Source organism: Melozone crissalis, unplaced genomic scaffold (assembly GCF_028551555.1).
Source record: "Melozone crissalis strain CALT ecotype California unplaced genomic scaffold, PUWL_Pcris_2 ptg000016l_1, whole genome shotgun sequence".
Classification (NCBI taxonomy): Eukaryota; Metazoa; Chordata; class Aves; order Passeriformes; family Passerellidae; genus Melozone; species Melozone crissalis.
The window spans coordinates 36773787-36792584 of NW_026535794.1; the positions used below are offsets into that span (position 1 = coordinate 36773787).

Below are 18798 nucleotides of genomic sequence, written 5' to 3' on the forward strand. Positions count from 1 at the left end.
GCTGGGGGACAGTCAGCAGGTGGTGAGCAATTAATTTTATTTTTATTGTTTTTCTTGGGTTTTATTCCTCCTCTCTGTTTCCTCTCTTCTCATTACTATTATTATTATATTTTACTTTCTTTCACTTTTTATTTCAATATCTCATGGGGTTTTATTATTTTCCACTTCTATTCCTCATCCCATCATGGCAGAGAGGGGAGTTGAGTGAGGGGCTACAAAGTACTTGGTTGCCAGTTGGGTTAAACCACAACACACATCAATAGCTCCTTTTCTAGAACTTAAAGCTATGCTTTTAAGCAAATCTGCAAACTAAAAAATGTAGTGAAATGAAATATTGCTTGTGTTGTCTAACTACACTAAAATTTAAGCTAATTTCAAACATTTTTGTAGCATCAATTTAGCATGCTAGAATTCCGTCGTCTATCTCTTAAAACACGAACAAAGTAATATACACGGCATAAAAAATTACTTCAAGATAACTTCCTTGTTAAAAATACTTAAGTATAAGGAACAAAGCTATTTTCATACCACATCCAGAAAATGGATGAGGTGTGAAAGAAATCTCTTGTTTAATGTGACCTTTGGCTGTACTTTCACTTGTCATCATTATGAAGTAGCTACTCTCAGTGCCAACACATAAGCTGTGTTATATTATCCCATAACAGTAGTAGCATGTCTTTCAGGGAGTGTTTCATACTTCAAGAAACTGGTGGCAGAATGCACTGACAGCACTTACCTTTGTAGCTGCTTATAATAGGTCTTATTCAACAATAAGACCTCATTTACAAAAGGAAATAAGAGGGTACTAAATTTCAGAGAGCATATCGCATAAACTAGGATATGTTGAGGAACTCCCTTGGAGTTCTCAGCTTCAGTGAAAACATTCAAATAAGAAGAAATGTAAATTTCAGATTGGAACTCTGCCCCAAATAATAATATTCAGAGCTTTGTTACTGTGCACAGACCAAAAATACTGCATCATTAAGATCCGCAACATACTTGACTTTTCTTAACGCGTGTAATTAAGAAAATATTTCTGGAAAGCAAATGAATTTGAAATTCAAGTAAGATTAATAGAACAAATACAGCAAATTTACGTTTTATACAATGGTAGCAAGCTGCAGAATAAAAATCAGTAGCTATCATTATCTAAAGCTGTTCATCTAACACCACAGAGAGAAAAACTATTGATACATACTGTACACACATTTTTATCCATGTATATAAATCAAAGGAAACAGCTTCCTTTAAGGCAAGCATATGAAGATACTAAAGCAAGATACAAATTAAATATTCATACATTCAATATTTCAAAATAAGGAATTTGGATATACACATGCATAATTTAAGTTCTATAGTGAAACCTGTCTACAGAGGCCATTTCTACTGTATTTCAACAGCATTGAAACTTGAAATGTACAATGCAGCCTTTCCATGCTGTGTTAAAACTTTAAAGTATATAGTAATTCATTTCAAGCACTAAACATGGAATAAAGGCCACATTATGCACACGGCACCTCTGCAGAGGAACTGCTGCTTTGCCCTATTCATTTCAGCTCTGAAACAGGGCTGTCAGTCCTGCAAGGTGCTTTCGGACTGCCTGAGGTACTCGCTGGGAACTGAGGCCAAATAAATCGGCAACTTCAGGAATAAGGTCGCCCTGAAGAGCCCATCACTCAGAATTGACTCCAAGTCAAATTCTGATCCCAGGCACCAGTTTTAAACTCTGTTGAGCTGGTGCCCACAGCTAAAGCCTGAAATTGGCCCCTTACACTGTCCTTATACAGTCACTCAAACCTCTATGGAATAAAGGTGATATTTCAGACCTTTTTGATTGGCAGAGGAAAGGAACACAAAAACAGGTTTCCCACTATGTTGTGCACTAGAAATTATTCTTTATGATCACAGAACCTGGAAGTAGTTTCTGTACAATAACACAGGCATATTAAATTTGAAGAGCTTATAAATTTCTATGCATTCAAAAAACCCTGGGAGAAAAAAAACCCCTTACTATCCATCCACCTTCCTTCCCTCAACATGTATCTCCTTCTGCATGTGTCATCTAAAGATACCAGCATTCCTCCCCACGTATTTCAAACCTCGTCACTGAAAAAGAATTCTCCATATGGGTTATTAATGTGAATATTTTATTTTCTTATTAAAAGTTAAATGTATTTAGTTCAAACATCAAAAGCCTCATTTTTAAAACATTCATTTTACTGGGACAAAAATATATGTTAACTTGAAGAATAATTAAAGAATACTTATTAAGGGGAAATAAAACTACTCTATTTCTACACAGTTTAAAGCAGACATTTATCTTTGCCCCTTAAAGGTCACTCATTTGATCTTGACACACCTATGAAATCACAGAAGCAAAAGCTAAGTAAGTAGAAAAGTGGTATTAAGGAATATAAAACTAAACAAAATTAGTATCTACATGGTAAATTACTTCATTGAAAACCATCTATGGATTCTGCAAAGAATATACTTTTGCCTTAGAGCTAGTACTTTAATTTTCAAGAACTAAGAAAAAAAAATCAAAACTAGTCAGTAACAATGCAGCGTCGAAAAGCAATAAACTCAAAATTAAGTTATAAATAATTTAAAGCATGTCATGAAGATGTATTAATAATTCATCAGATAAATAATTTACTAAATAATCAAATAAATAAATAATGAAATACATAAATAAATCAGCAAATAAATAATTCTGCAAAATAACCTAAACAATAAGTCACTAAAACAAATGACAAACCTACAAAACTACAATGATTTTCTAAATTCTGAGAGTTTTAAATAAACAAATGTATATAAACTAGATCAATCTTTGGTGGATAGAGAAATATTTTGCACTGCTATTGGTGAATTCCTGATTACACTGCACAAGGATACAATTTTAGATTTTACAAGAGTGCAGTTTTTCCCTTGTAAATTATTAACATGATTGCTACAATACATTCTGCTCTGTATTTTACATGTAATCCCTTTATGTAGCTCATTTTTCCCCCCAAAAAATGAAAATCTCTTTACAACATTCTTAATTCACATATTTCTTTTTTTTTTTTCTGGGTGCAGTACTTACAACACTGCAATAGCCTTCTTGGTGGTTCTCTTATTGTCTTCTGCAAACCTTCAGAAGTTTTGCTGCAGGGAAAAAACAAGTAGAATAACCTTAATTATTACAGATGGTATCTCATTCATTAGCAGATGACAACATTTTATTTGAAAGCACAAGAAAAGCTGTTTTATAATTCTACAAAGCAACTTAATGTGAAACAACCATTACAGTTTGCAGACTACCGAAAGTTTTTAGAAGTCTTTGGTGGAACGAGTTCAAGCAGACTGAGGCCTGTTTCTTGTATTTAAGCTGACACACAATCTGTGCAAACTGGCACTAATTCAGATGTAAAGACAAACCACGAGAAGGACAAAATACTTGGCTGACATCTAATGTTATCCTTGATTTTGGAAGTTCATAGTCCTTGAAAGAATACAGTGAGATCATTTAATATCCACTATCTAAGTACATTCACAATTTAATTAGAATACTGCACTCCAAAGCCAACATTGGTACCACAAAGGTCAAAATCCACTCTTCTCCTCAATCAATTTTCAGTCTCCATTTATTTTAATGAATAATACTGACAGTCACCACAGCTTTCTTCAAAGTGGTACTCTGTAAATACAGCAGTTGGAGAAATGTGCCACAAGTGTAATCATGCTAGCAACTTTTATCTGTTCAGTCAAAAAGGTTTATTCGCTTTCTTCCGTAACACACATTACACACAGGAAAGAGCAAGACAGTTTTGGAAACCATGCTACTGACATGGATTCTTTATCTCTGTATGGACTACAAAAATGAAGGAATACACCAAACCTGAAGTTATATGTTGTATATATGCATGGTTTTTTGCTCCTCCTTTCAAAGGAAGTCAGTGTGCAGTGTTGTTTCTGGAAGCAGTATCGCAAATTGCTGATGGTGCTGCTGTATTTCAGCATTTAAAAGCATAAAGGATAATTTACTCTTAAAACTACCTGGGCACGTTATATTTAACAAGTCTCAAATTCTCTTTAGGGATTATAATAAGAAAACACTTTGCTTAATCATAAATTTTATATTTATCTTGGCTAAACACCCTCCTTTGGATAGACTGCCATGTTTTGTCAAGAAAAATCAACACAGTGGAAATGAAGTACTTGTTCTGTTGTGTGGTCATTCAAAAGAGTATGTAGAAGTAATGTAAATGTGCACCAGTGCTGCTGATAATTTCACGCTCTCATACACTCATTTCAATTTGCTTTAAAAAGGACTATTCCTCCTGGCTAAATATAGTCATCATGAAAAAACATACCTCCCCTTTGAGCTAATAACACTGCAAGCCTCAAGACACAACACTACAAAAACTTCTATATTTTAAGGAACCTGAAGCACTTTCTCCTCACAGTATATGTTTCAGAAGTGGGACAAATGAGACTGAGTTTTTTTATTAAAGTATTCTCATTTAGTGTACAGATTTCTCTTTGAAAATGACAATTCATTCCCACACCACATCTCTGAATCCCATCCAGCCCCCCAAAAAATCATATATATCCCAAATGTTTCTTTTTAAAAGCAGCCCACACTGTCACACATTAAAACATTCTGAGGATTACTGGGATGTACAATGGCTCTGGAGGTTCTGGAATCAGACCTTCTATAGGAAGAACCATTTAGTCACAGAGCATTCATCTGCAGCTTTGGAGCCTCTGGTAGCAGTGATTTTTCACCAATGAGTTACAGTAGAGGTAAAACTGTAATTACAGTTACTGATGTCTTAAACCCAAATTTTGTCCTTTTAAAATTTACTCATTTTTTAATTACTTTCATGTTTAATTTGGGTTTCTAATCTGTGGTTACAGAACTCACCTCCTCACACTGGTGAGGGCCAGTCTAAGCTGGAGGGCCATAATTACCTGCTTAAATAAGACATGTAAATCATTAAAAGAGGGACCCACACCAGCCAATGGCTTGGGATACTGCCACCTTTCCCCCACTTGCAATCACATGAAAATTCCACCCTACACAAGAGACAAAGACAGAAACTGAATTTGGTTCCTTTCCTTTCTTCTCCCAGCTGGTCCTCTTCCCCTCCAGCCCTCAAACATCATATAGGTGCCTTATATCATGCAGATCATGAGGAAGATGTGTCAACAGAAAACTAAAGCAGAAGGCACTGATGTTCAGGTGTACTTCACTGAGAAGAACAGCAAAAATCAAGTAATCATGTGCATTCTCTACTCTGCCCAATCTGGGAAGCTGTGCCACAACACAGAGGCTCCCTTCCTGGCACTCAAGTTAATTTGGGTGATAATTCAAGGAACTGGACTGTACCCCACACATAAGAACAAATTTCAAATATTTACAATGGCAAAATTATAAATCAGGTGCACAGTAAAAGGACTGAGCAACAAAGCTGTTTCATTTTCCTCCTTTTGATATTGACATTATTAGAAAGTTTCTTAGTTTGAAGGCACAAATCAGACCAAAAGAAACCACATACTGCTGCTTGCTTCCTTTGAATATAGTAAATATAGGAATATAGGAAACTGGGAAAAATAGGAAACAGAGAAATTTTAGCAAGAGATTGCCATGTAATATCAAAATTTAGGATTTTTTTTTTTTTTTAATACTCAGGAGTAAACACAGGGAGAAAGAAAAAGGCTGGACAGACCTGATTAACCAGATTATAATGTGAGGTACTGGCCACTATATTCTGACCCACTTTTCAAGGATTCCTGGAATTGTTATAAAGTTACACAAAATATTTAGCATTATCAACAAAAAAAAAATAAAAGAAACCTACAACTGTTTATTATATATAGGAACTTAAATAATGCATAAGTATTTCAACACTAGAAGGTTCATTCTTGTGCCACAATTTCCTCCTTCTATTTATTACAATTGATCAATTAAAGTAAAGATACTTTTGTGACGCAGAACAGTACTTCATAAAAATTTTAAATGCATCTTATTTTTTAAATAATAAAAAGTAAAAAAGTGGGTTTTTTTTACATATTGCTAAGTCTAACTAAAAACTGTAAAAGTAACTCAGTCCTACAATGTTATAGGGTAATTTTGAGTATGTTCTTGGTAAAAACTTTGAGTATTTCTGAATAACTTTTTAACCAGCTTCTTCCAACTGTCTCTAAGGTAAAAATCAATTCTAAAGTATTGAAACAGCAAAATGTTAAATCCCAAACTACTGAATTAACTCCTATCAATACAAGACATAGCTCATTTGACTGTTATGACCCACATTTCCTAGTCGATTTTTAGATAAAAACAAGCAGATTACCAGCAAAGGTTTATCTCAAATTCCCACATGTACAGCATGCCACATTAAATATATGCAAATCAACCTCTTTCTCCTCTACTTTTTTTGAGCTGACAACTCATATGACCTGAAGCCATGGTTAACGATTACAATTATTTGACTTTCATATTTATACAATCAGTCATCAGATATGCATTTTAATTGATTTTAACAGATAGTTTTGTTAAAATCAAATTCTTACCGTTGATTCTAATGATCAACGGTAAGTGTACACTTTACCAACTTCTTGATTTATAAGAAAATAAAATTTATATCAGTTTTCACAATTAACCCTTCACTTTATTGATCTGCAGTATTCAATGAGACCTTCTCAATAATATGTTAACCTGGAAGCAATCCAAACTAAGAAATTTTAATTTTGTTAGCAAAATTTAATTTTCAAATTACAGATACTCTTCTATTGTTTTTAAAATTTATCTAAACAAGGCACTCTCAATTTATTAGAATTAATGAAAGGTAATTTGTACTTAATTGTACTGGGCAAACAAGTAGTTTGCAGTTATTTAATATTCACACTGGCCACTTAAAATTTCATTTCTCTTTTTCAATGAACCTTAGTCATGCATTCCTAGATTTCAATAAGTCCCCAGATATCATATATATGACAGAGTACAACATTACATTTAAGATCCTTATTTTTCAAGTTACATGCTTAAGGCCAAAGGGTTCCTCTGTTGTCATCACTAAATATATTAACTGAACTGTTTTGTTTTGGTTTTTTACATGGCTGAAAATATAAACTTTGCAATTAAAATTTTATTTTGGATGCCCTATTTCTGGAAACATAAAATAGGAAATAAAAAATTGCACACATTTTCAAGTGAAGAATTTACTATCTTCTAAGATTATACAAAGTGCAAACATTACCTTCCACAATTAATAGTTGTTGTTCTTTATGTCAATTCATAAAAAAGAGTGGATATTGCATCGTACTCTCAAAGATCAGATCATGTCTGGTTCTGTAGTAGGGCGCTCCCAATTTAGGCCTTAATTGCTGCTGTACTAACTGATCATGCACCAATTTTGATAAAGCAAGAGCTGCTGGATCCCTTTCTCAGCATATTTTAATACCAATATAGATATTATAATTTCTGCAAAATGCAGAATCTTTTAATTTTCTATTAATAACTGAATGAGCTGCAGAAGCAATTCAGCTTTTATTCAGGTGAGCTTTATACACTGTAAGTTCTGCTACTATTCTCTTTTTGTCTGGTAGCTCCAATGAATTTCAAATGGATTTATGCACTATAAGATTCTGAGACATTCTCTACAACAAAAAGGGACACTAGCACACTCATGTAGATACACCATGCTTATTCAAGTCCTTGCAATGGACCAGGAACAGAAGAAACTCAAAGTCACATTGCATAACCATGAATAAGCACCTTAACCCCTAAAACACTCTTTAATGGACTTCTCTGATTTTAAAAAAGTCTTGATTTCACACTGAACATAATGAGAAAGTTAGTGAGTATATGATGGGATTTTGTTGCTTACTTAATAGCTGTTTTCCTTAAACTAAGGTTTGCCAGCATGACAAATACCAATAAGGCAAATAAATTCTCTTCAATCTTTCCCTCACTGGAAAACAACTTCTTGGCCTTCAACAGATCTTGGTTTTAATTCTGAACATAATGGGGTCTGCAGAAGGAAGAAATACATTCTACTATAATCACTAACCCCATTTAAACACCACAGATATAAGTGCAGAAAGAACCTGATTTCTCTTCTACAATTCAGTGCTATGAGTTAACCACCTTAAGGTGGTTCACTGTAAGGTTTATAACTTTTGTAGCTGAGGCAGATCTTAAGATAAGTGGAAAGGAGAAATAAAGATCATATACTTATATGTGAAACTCCACTATAATCAGCCAGAAGAAAACAGTGGGAAATATAAGACAAATATGCTAATAAAATCCACATATATATTTTACATGCAAATATCTAATTAACTTAGAAAATAGATATAATTCCTAGTTTCTAAAAATGTTTTCTATCCCTACTTCTCTTTGAACTTGACTGTTAAAAATCACAAACCTGGTAATGTCAGCTATGAAGAAAAAGAAGTAAAATTTAACAATTACTTATGGGCTGACTGAGCCAAAGAAGTCCTGATCTGACTAATAAATATGGCACATTCATTTACACCACAGTAAATGGGGTTACACCAAGCTGCCAAACAATCACTAGTGGGGTTCTTCAAGGCTCCATTTTAGGCCAATGCTCTTCAGTGTCTTCATAAATTATTTGGATGCAGGACTCAAATGTATACTGAGTTTGCTGACAACACTAAATTGGGAGGAGCTGTTGACTTCTTCCATGGCACAGAGGCCTTGCAGAACCATCTGAGCAAATTGAAGGGCTCAGCAATCACCAGCTGAACTGCAATTTGGAATCTGCAGCTGGGACAAGCAGCCCTGGATGTATGGAGAGACTGGGGAATGAGAGGCTGGGCAGCAGCCCTGTGGAAAAGGACTGGGGGTCCTGGGCAGTGGCAAGTGGAATATGAATCAGCAGTGCCCTGGCAGCTAGAAGGGGCAACTGTGTCCTGGGGTGCATCCAGGCACAGCATTGCCAGCTGGGCAAGGGAGGGGATGGTCCTGTTCTGCTCTGGGCTGGGGTGGCCTCATCTTGAATACTGTGTGCAGTTTTGGGCACCACAATAGAAGAAAGATATAAAGCTATTAGAGAGTGCAAAGGGCCACAGGATGCAGGGGCTCGAGGGGAGGACACACAACGAGCAGCTGAGGTCACTTGGTTTGTTCAGCCTGGAGGAGACTGAGGGAAGACCTGCAGTTACAACTTCCCTGTGAGGGGAAATGGAGGAGCAGGCACTGATCTCTTCTCTGTGGTGACCAGTGACAGGACCCGAGGAAATGGCCTGGAGCTGTGTCAGGGGAGGTTTAGTCTGGATATCTGAAAAATGTTCTTCACCCAAAGGGTGGCTGGGCATTGGAACAGGCTCCCCAGGGAAGGGGTCACAGCATTAAGCCTGACAGAGCTCGAGAAGCTTTAGGGCATCACTCTCAAGTACATGATGACACTCTTGGGGCTGCACTGTGCAGGGCTGGCAGTTGGACCTGATGATCCCTGTCGGTCCCTCATAACTCAGAATATTCTCTGATTCTGTGATTCATTTAAGTTACAATTTAGATAAACATTTTCACAAGATGCCTGAACCTAGATAAAAAGTACGAACAAAAGAAAATACTGTTTACTACTCACTATTTTTAAACAGTATGTTAATTGCTCATCTTGAAGACTGACAATTAAAAGTAGCATACGATTAACAATATTCATTTTATTTACTAAAAACTGAGAGGAAACAAAGAATAGAAAGCAATTGGTGATACTTCCTGATGACAACTTTAATATGAAGAATTGCAACTACAATAAATTCCACAGTTAAATGTTAAATTAAGGCTATGTGTAGAAATAAGACCAATAAAACACATTCCAGGAAATGAGAAAATAGTGTACCTAAAGAATGTCCAGTTCTAAGACAAACATGAGTTCAGGGATTGCAAGCCACCATCCAGGCCACTAAAACTATTAAGGGGATTTTGACAGGGACAGCTGAGTGAAAAAAATCTGGAAGTTCAGCATCAGTGGCTTAGTATCCAACAGTCTACACATAATCTTAGTCAAAAATGTGAAGCTGAATCCATGAAATATAGAAAACCACTTACTCTACTGCCCCTGTTGCACAGTAATGTGTCCTCTGGCACCATTTCATGCAGAAGAAATATTAATGAAAATGGGTACATTGAATACAACTAGTAGCTAAGCTTAGTTACCCATGTCCACAGGTGAACATATTTGATCAGATATGATCAAAAATCATTAGGGATAAGGGTCTTCCACTGTCCTTGATGTAGAAAGTATAGTCTTTAGGATGTTTTGTTAACTTCATACCAAAATATTTAACTACTTTGCAACTCACTGTATAACCTCAATAAAGAAAAAATATATTCTCAATCAGCTGCATCAATTCGGTACAGCCATATGGGGTCCAGCAAAGGTGCAAGGCTTTGCACTTTCCAAAAAGTAGGAACAGAGGGAGGACAAAAGAAAATATTGATCATTTTGATGACAAATTTATCTAAGTACACACACAGGTTATCTAGATGCGATAAAAATCACATTCATAAAAACCCTAAGTGTCAATTTATGAAACAGAAACGTTATACAACCTCCAAGATGTTTCATTTCTACCAATACCTGCCCTCCCTAAATGTCACTCTATTTTATCATGGTGACTGAATTACAATGGACTTGATAACGTTAAAAAATAGATTAATAAGAATGACACTAGTTTGCTTGCATAAAACCAGCCCACTACTTGGATACTGCCTGTCTATAACAAAGTGGCACATGAACTCTGCTTAAGTGGCCAAATGCCTCTTCTGACATGAAGACTCCTTTTGAGACTCCCAGTGTCACCAGGAGAACTATGCCTCGTGGCACACAAATGGACAAAACATAGAAACTCTAGTGCTGAGAGAAATGAAAGGCTGCACAGTTTCTCTTTGAACAAGTAACTATTTCACACAGAATCATCAAGTTACCGAATGCAAACCACAGCAGAAAACTGCTGCAAATTTCAATCCTGTTAGAGGATACATGAATTTAGGGAAGAAGATGGAAGCATTATCACTGTAGGGCAAAATTGCTGGGTTTTATTTTAAACATGCTTAAACTCAACGTTTTAACTTAAACATTTAAGAGTGATTTTAGTCTGAAAGTTTTCCATCTCTTGCCACCTGAAACTGGTGATCCAAATGTCTATAATAGCACATCTGAAATGCTGAGTTATATTAATCTCATACTAACTATAGCAGTTCAATTTCAACAAATTTCTCAGGGTTTTTGCATATTGCTGAATAAATGACTCTGGAATTAGCTTACTTTTCTTGGAGGCATTATATGAGATTATTTCTTAGTCTCCTCCTCTTTGATTTAGTACACATCTTCAGATAATTTATTAATGTTCTGGATATCTCATTCATCATCTATTATTACTAGTGTCATAAATTAGAGGAATGGAACAAAGCACTGGACTATATGCTTTTTCCACATTCATCAATAAAACAGCTACCTCCGTTAGCAAACACTCTGTAAAGTAGTTGGTTTATCCACTAAGATGAGATCAGGAGCAGTTTTTTAACTCAAATCCCAAAACAGATTAGATTTATAGTCTAAGAGGCTATTAATGAAATAAAAATCAGGGCTTCACTTTAAAATATAAAAGGGTAGAAATAGCTGGTCTTCAAAACACAAAAGCAAATGTCAGACATTGCTATATCTTCTAAAATACTCAGATGAATTACAAGGCTGATGAATGCCAGTTTTACCTGGAAAATGGATTAATTGTTAAAAATGTAATAATTTTGTCAGCATACTGTAGAACAGTAAAGACAAGGAAAGATTCAACTAACAGAAATTTAAATGTCAACACTTAAATCAGTAGTAATATTGTTCAAGAAGAGAGGATGCCTCAACTGGGGCTAAGCAGGAAAAATGAAATCCCTTGCCTTTTCATTTTTGGGGGTTTTTTTTTGGTGGGTTTTTTTTTTTAATTTTTTGGGTTTTGGGTTTTTTTGACAATCTAAACATAAAGGACATTGGAACATACAATTTTGAAAATTTCATAATATTTTCAAGATAATGGATATTAGTGGGAATCCTATAGGTAATATAATAGTATACTATTCTACATAAAGTACTTGAAAAGAGACAGAATTAACATTATTATGAAACATTAACTACTGACTTTAAATGGTCATTATGCCTGTATTAAATTACATATTCTAATTAAATCGCAATATCCAAAAATCAGTTTTTGTTGTTTTATGTAGGGATTATTGATATATTTTGTACATATTCACTATTTACATTCCTTTAACTAAATCTCTCATTGAGACAAATTAGTATTTTGCATGATGCAACAATACTGCACTCACCTCTTTCTAACTGTTGAAAATATTTAAACCAGGGTTAGGACTTCATCAATGGAATGAGATATAGAATTTAGGTTCTTATAATATAGAAAACAAGAACTCCACATGTTAGAATGGAAGTGGATAACATGCTTCCAGCAGCAACTGTGTATCTAATTTCTACAAGGGAAGAAATTCTTTCATCTTTAGGCACTATAGATTAGATATTTCAGGCTCCAATATGACCTGAAAACAACAACATTAAAGTTTCCAACTAAATTAAAAGTTTATTGTGCTACCTCTAATTCAGGACCTGCATTATTTTCTTTATAGAACCTTCAATAGCTGTAGCAACTGATGATTAAAAAAACATACTTGTACCAATGCCTTTTAAAGCTAGTTCAACTCAACAGTTACACTCTCCTATAGTTACAGCAAACAGTGGAACAGAAAATTAACTATATGAGCTGCACTTTTTGTTAGTCTCCAGTTTGATCAGTTTGGCAATGATCATACCTCTTATTTAATCTATAAAGGCAGTTTGCAATCAAAAAGAACCTTATGATGAAAATAAGTAGTACCCTCTTTGTATTACGGTGCACTTGGTTTGAGGACTGACATAAAGGGGAGAAGTCAATCCCTTCTCTTATTGAGAGCAGCCATTTGCACTCTCTTATCTCTGCCTCACTTCAGATAAAAATGCACACTGTCAGGGAAATGCTAAATGCTAATCTTCTCTCTCACAATTACAATATTTACCCATTAGTAGGTCCCCTGAATTCCATTTTCAGTGTTGGTGAATTTCTAATTTCCACAATGGGAAACTTAATTAGACAAGAGACTATAAGCAAGTCATACCCAAAATGTCCAGCAGCAATCTATAAGTAACAGTTACAAGAGAACTCTGGTGAAAAAGGACTTCATTGAATCTGATCTCCCACGCCAATGCAACAGCTCTGCAACTGAGGGAGCAGTCAAAAAAATAGAAGTGTTGGCAATGGCAACATCTCCTCATGCAAGAGTTTTCTTGACTTAGTGTTTCCAAAATATCTGAGATTTTTTTCCCTTCCTGCCATTTTGTTCACTGAGTGAAAAACTTATTTTTGCATGAATTCTTAACAGAAGCTCAAATCAAGGAACATACATGGTTAATTTATGTCAGACCAACTTCAATATATTAACCTTGGGATGCATGGAAGAAGGTTTTTCTTTTCCTCATCCCAAAGAGATTATTACTTCCTTATCTAAAACTTTACAACAAAATCCCAGCGAAGAGTAACTGCATTATTTTCCAGATAAATAAGCAGGTAACCTGTTACATACTCTGAATACACAATTTGTTGGTGATAGATTTTAACATTAATTAATAACTGTATAAAAGTACTAAAAATCATGAAAAAAAATGTTGTAGCCCATCCCATATGGAATGTGGAATACAAGAATCAAATTTCCTTAAATAATTATGCCAACATAACTTTCCTTTAACTCTTGCTACCTAATTCTCATAACCTTCAGATCTGCTAAAAATATCAATGAAGAATAAGTTGCATGTTGAATAGACAGCAACTAACCACCAAGAAGTAAACAAAAAAAAATTTCTTTGGTTAGAACACAGAACAAAAAATCAACGGAATCTTGAATTAAATAATTTTGTCTTTTTAGGTTTACTTTTATCGTAGATTCTCCAAGACACAAAGTTCTGTCTTCTTTTTAACATAAGATATCCAGAAGGCTTCAGATATTTACATACCTGCTAGACAAGAGCACTACTTGTAAATGTTGACTCCTAACTTGATTGTAAGGGACATCACTGTTGCATTCTCTCATTAGAGAAATTACAGGAAATTTAAACCTTTGCTTCTCAGCAACACCATATCCTCTAAATTGTACTAGTACAGTTGAGTACCTATTCTCAGACATATTTTTAAGCCCTATATGTTAGAACATTCGTTCATGTATGATCAGAAGCACATGTGGTCCTCCTGCAATTATCTAAACATTTATCACTGGGACAAAAGGCCAAGCAGGACACTTGAAATCCTGTTACCACAAAGCAGTGGTTAAATGCAAGAGGAGAACTGGGAAGATGGCACTGTGAAGCAAGCAGACAGGTAGCAGTGGAGGGCCAAATCCGACAACACCAGGACCAAAGACAAACCCCTCCACAGGGGGCTGTGAAACTAATTTCCTCAACTCAATTATTACCACTAGTAAAGAAGTTTACTACAGCTACATGATTTAACAACTGTTAAACCAGAACTGTTAAATTCAGAATCCACTAAAAACACACTACAAATTGTCGCAAAGAAATAGGGCTTGTTTACTCCTCATTACAGTGTCAGTGAGTCAAAGAGTTGATTTTAAACAACAAAAGCCTGACAGACGAAAATGCCGCCAGCTCTGTCAGACTCCTGGAAGAGAAAGTCAAGGCTCAAATGATTGCGTTGATCTTTGACTGAAACTGTAAAACAAGTCAGTTTCTTCAAAGCCAAACATAACACTGAAGCCAACAATAAGGAATGTTTTAGTTTTTTCCACACAATGAATTTTTTGATGTCATGAGCTCTGGAAGTTTTTAATCACAGTAAAAAAGCATTAGCAAGGCAAATGTACATGACCCAGGCCCATAAGCAATCATAGGACTGGTTTTCCTAACTAATCTTATTTTTTCTTCTCTCATCTAAATTCCAGTATCAATTCTTCTTAATAATAGATATTCTCAAATTTTGAACCAGCTTTCAACCCACATTTTCTTACACTCTCTACATCTGAACAATAATTCATATTTGTTCACTGACTAAATTCCAGACTATCTGTATTTTATTAGTCACATGGAAATTGGAGTGCTACCCACAAGACTTCAAGACAAAACACTTCACAGACACAGATCAGAATCAAAAATTTATCCCATTTAAATACTAACAGCCTTAAGACACATGATTTTATGCTTTTAATTTAAATAAAGGTAATTGAAAATACTGTGTTTACCGTTCAGAAGTGATTCTTAGTTATCCTTCCTGAACTCCTGATTCTCAGTATGACACCTATACCTTACATAAGTCTCCTCATTCCTTTTGTAAAAAGTCTACATTCACTAAATGCCTCTCAATGTATGTTTCAGTTAATTTTATAGCATATTTATTAAGATTTCTGCATAGTCATTAAAAATCAGATTCATCAATGCTTACTTTCTAATTTTTGTCATAAATTTATTTGAAGTAAAATTTTAACCCATAAAAAGGAAACTAATTTTTACGTACTGCAGATATCATAAGCCCCTTAGAAGAGTAACAGCAGAAATTAAGTTAATGACTGGAATCAGAGCCAGAAACACTGGACAGACAATAGTTTAATTTAACCGACTGCTGCACAATGTCTTCTTCCACCTCTCACCTCCAGTAAATTTATCTTGATTGTGACTATATTGGTCAGTTCAAGTTTGTTTAGCTGCAGGTCTTTCCATCACTGACATCAACAGTGAAGTCACTCAGGACTTACAAGTACAAATCAATTTTGTCTTCCTGGAACAAATCTTAAGCATCCAGAAATTCAGGACCCCAGTATTTGACTTCAGGAACTAAGTGCTTAGTAGGCATCTGGAAAGTAATGAATTACTTCAGTTAGCTGTACCAGCACTTTATTATCCATTTTATGTAAGAATTTATAATGAAAACAAACGTATTGCTTGGCACGGAGCAAAACCATGCAGGCAACCAACAGATATTTCCTCTGACCCCCTGATCAATTAATTTTGGTAACAGAGACAAATACCTTCAGAATAGCAGAGCAAGACAACAGAAAAGAATATATACTGTGAAGAAGTGAACAAGGTTTTAACAATAATTTGCTGAAGTAATTCAATGTACCACTAGTAAAGCTGTTTTCAGTAATGTACAGCATGCTACACAATACTTTATGGTAAAATAATTTCATGACATCATATGCTTGCCAGAAAAAGATGGCATAGGCTACCTTTGCAGAATGCTTGCCATTACAAACATTTCATTTCAACAGAATAGAATTATTAAGGTTGGAAAAGACCTTTAGGATTATCAAATCCAACCATTAACACTGCCAAACCTACCAAGTTCCCAAGTGCCACATCCACACATCTTTTAAATACCCCAGGGATGGTGACCCAACCATTTCCCTTGGGAGACTATTTCAGTGCTTCACAAATCTTTTGGTGAAGAAATTTTTCCTAAAACCTAATCTAAACTTTCCCCAGCACAACTTGAGGGTGTCCCCTCTTGTTACCTGGAAAGGAGACTAACCTCCACCCACACACAACTTTCTTTCAGGTAGTTGTAGAGAGCAATAAGGCTCTCCTGAGCCTCCTTTTCTAGAGCCTAAATCACCCCAGCTCCCTCAGTCACTCCTCATGCACTCCAGACCCTTCACCAGCTTCACTGTCCTGGACTTATTCCAGACCTCAATGTGCTTCTTGTACACAGGATTCGAGGTGTGCCCTCACCAGTGCCGAGTGTAGGGGGACAATCACTGCCCTTGTCCTGCTGGCCACACTACTCCTGATACAGGCCAGGATGCCAGTGGCCTTTTTGGCCACCACGGCAGACATTGGCTCATGTTCAGCTGCTGTAAACCAGCATCCCCAGGTCCTTTTCTTCCAGGCAGCTTTCCAGCCACTCTGCCCCAGCCTGTAGCACTGCCTGGGGATGATGTGACTCAATGGCAGGACCTGGCACTTGGCCCTGTTGAACTCAGACCATTGGCCTCAGCCTATCAACCCAGCCTGTCAAGATCCTCTGCAGAGCCTTCCCATCCTCCAGCAGATCAACACTCCTGCCCAACATGGTGTCAGCTGCAAACTTACTGAGGGTGTACTCCATCCCCTCATCCATATCCTTCATACAGGTATTAAACAGGGTTTGTCCCACTGCTCAACTCTGGGGACACCATTGTGATCTGTCACCAGCTGAATGTAACTTCATTCATCACCACTCTCTGGGCCTGCCAGCCAGCCCATTTTTACCCAGTGAAGCATCTGCCTATCCAAGCCACGAGCAGCCAGTTTCTCCAGAAGAATGCTGTGGCAAACAATGACAAAGGCCTAAAGTCTAGGTAGATAACATTCACAGCCTCTCCCTATCCAGTAAGCAGTTCACATTGTCATAGAGATCAGGTTGGTCAAATAGGACTTGCCTTTTCATAAACACACACTGGCTGGGTCAGATCATGAGGTTGTCCCATACACGCCATGTGATGGCATTCAAGACAAATACTTTAAATTTACACTTTTTAATCTTAAATTTGCACATACAATGCAAACAACACATACTATAAAAAGAAAATAGCTCACCTAATGAGATCAGTTAAAATCCAAAATCTAAACACAAAGCCAAGTCAATCATAGGAATGAATGTCCATGTAATTTTTATATCTTGTATTTACCACTCTTCTATACTTTTACTAATGTAAAATACATAAATACATTCGAAAATGTAATGTGAATTTAGTATTTTTTTTATTATACGGGATTATCTTCAGGGTCAAAAGAGTTCTACTCTGAATACAAATTTCACGTGATCTTAAAAAGAAGAATTAAATCTGCTGTATCTCTATCTACTAGTCACATGACAAGACAATGTGAAGTTTACATCATTCAAGGATTATCAAGATAGCTGTGTGTTTAATTACTAGTCAGTAACCATTCAAAGCCCTAGTTATTCATTCACCCTCCTTTATTCCACATGCTGAACTAGAGATTCCTTGAATAAAAATTCCCACTTCACTGATTGTAAACCTGATCAAATGAGTAAGATGCAGAATTAAAACTAAGATACAAAGTTCTTAATAAATGCAGATCTAATTTACTTCTGTGAATTTCAAAACTTTCTTGTGGTCTCACAGTTCAAATCTATGAATGGACCATTTCATCAACTGTAATACAGAATCAGCTGGCATAACATTGCCTTTATCCACAAATCAGTCACTGAGGTCAGCAACACCCAACAAGCAGACTTTAGTTTAGAATCACAGAACTATACAATATATTGATTTGGAAGGGACCCACATGAATCACTGAGTCCAACTCCTGGCCCTGCACAGGACACACCAAGAATCACACTATGCGCTGTCCAAACACTTCTTGAACGCTGCCGGGCTTGGTGCTGTGACCACTTCCCTGGGGAGCCTGTTCCAGTGCTCAAACACCCTCTGGGCAAAGAGCCTTTCCCTGATAGTAACTGCAATCCAACCACAGGACTGTGGGAAATTCCTAACAACCTATGGCAGCAGTACCAGCGTAGGTAAAGAGAGCCCATGTGGAGAACAGAATAGTAATTCTTGGCTTTTTTTCCCATGTACATTTCGATGCTGTTTAGGAATTGCAGCGGTTTTCTGGCTTGAATGCTCCAGACACCTTCGTAAGATCAAGATTCATCGAAAGCAAAGAGATAATTTGCTTATAATACTATGCATATAGATAAGGTTTACATATCTGATATAGAATTCTAAAATGC

The 18798-nt window shown here is 36.0% G+C and overlaps 1 protein-coding gene across 7 annotated transcripts in view; it reads right to left on the reverse strand.

Moving 5' to 3' along the window:
* The window catches only part of TBC1D5 (TBC1 domain family member 5), a 313714-nt gene that overhangs the window by 281547 nt on the left and 13369 nt on the right, over positions 1-18798 (reverse strand). For all 7 annotated transcript variants that reach the window (XM_054273245.1, XM_054273244.1, XM_054273243.1 and 4 more), the window contains exon 2: positions 3086-3147. The gene's annotated coding sequence lies outside the window, so the exon portion shown is untranslated. The remainder of the gene's footprint in view (positions 1-3085; positions 3148-18798) is intronic.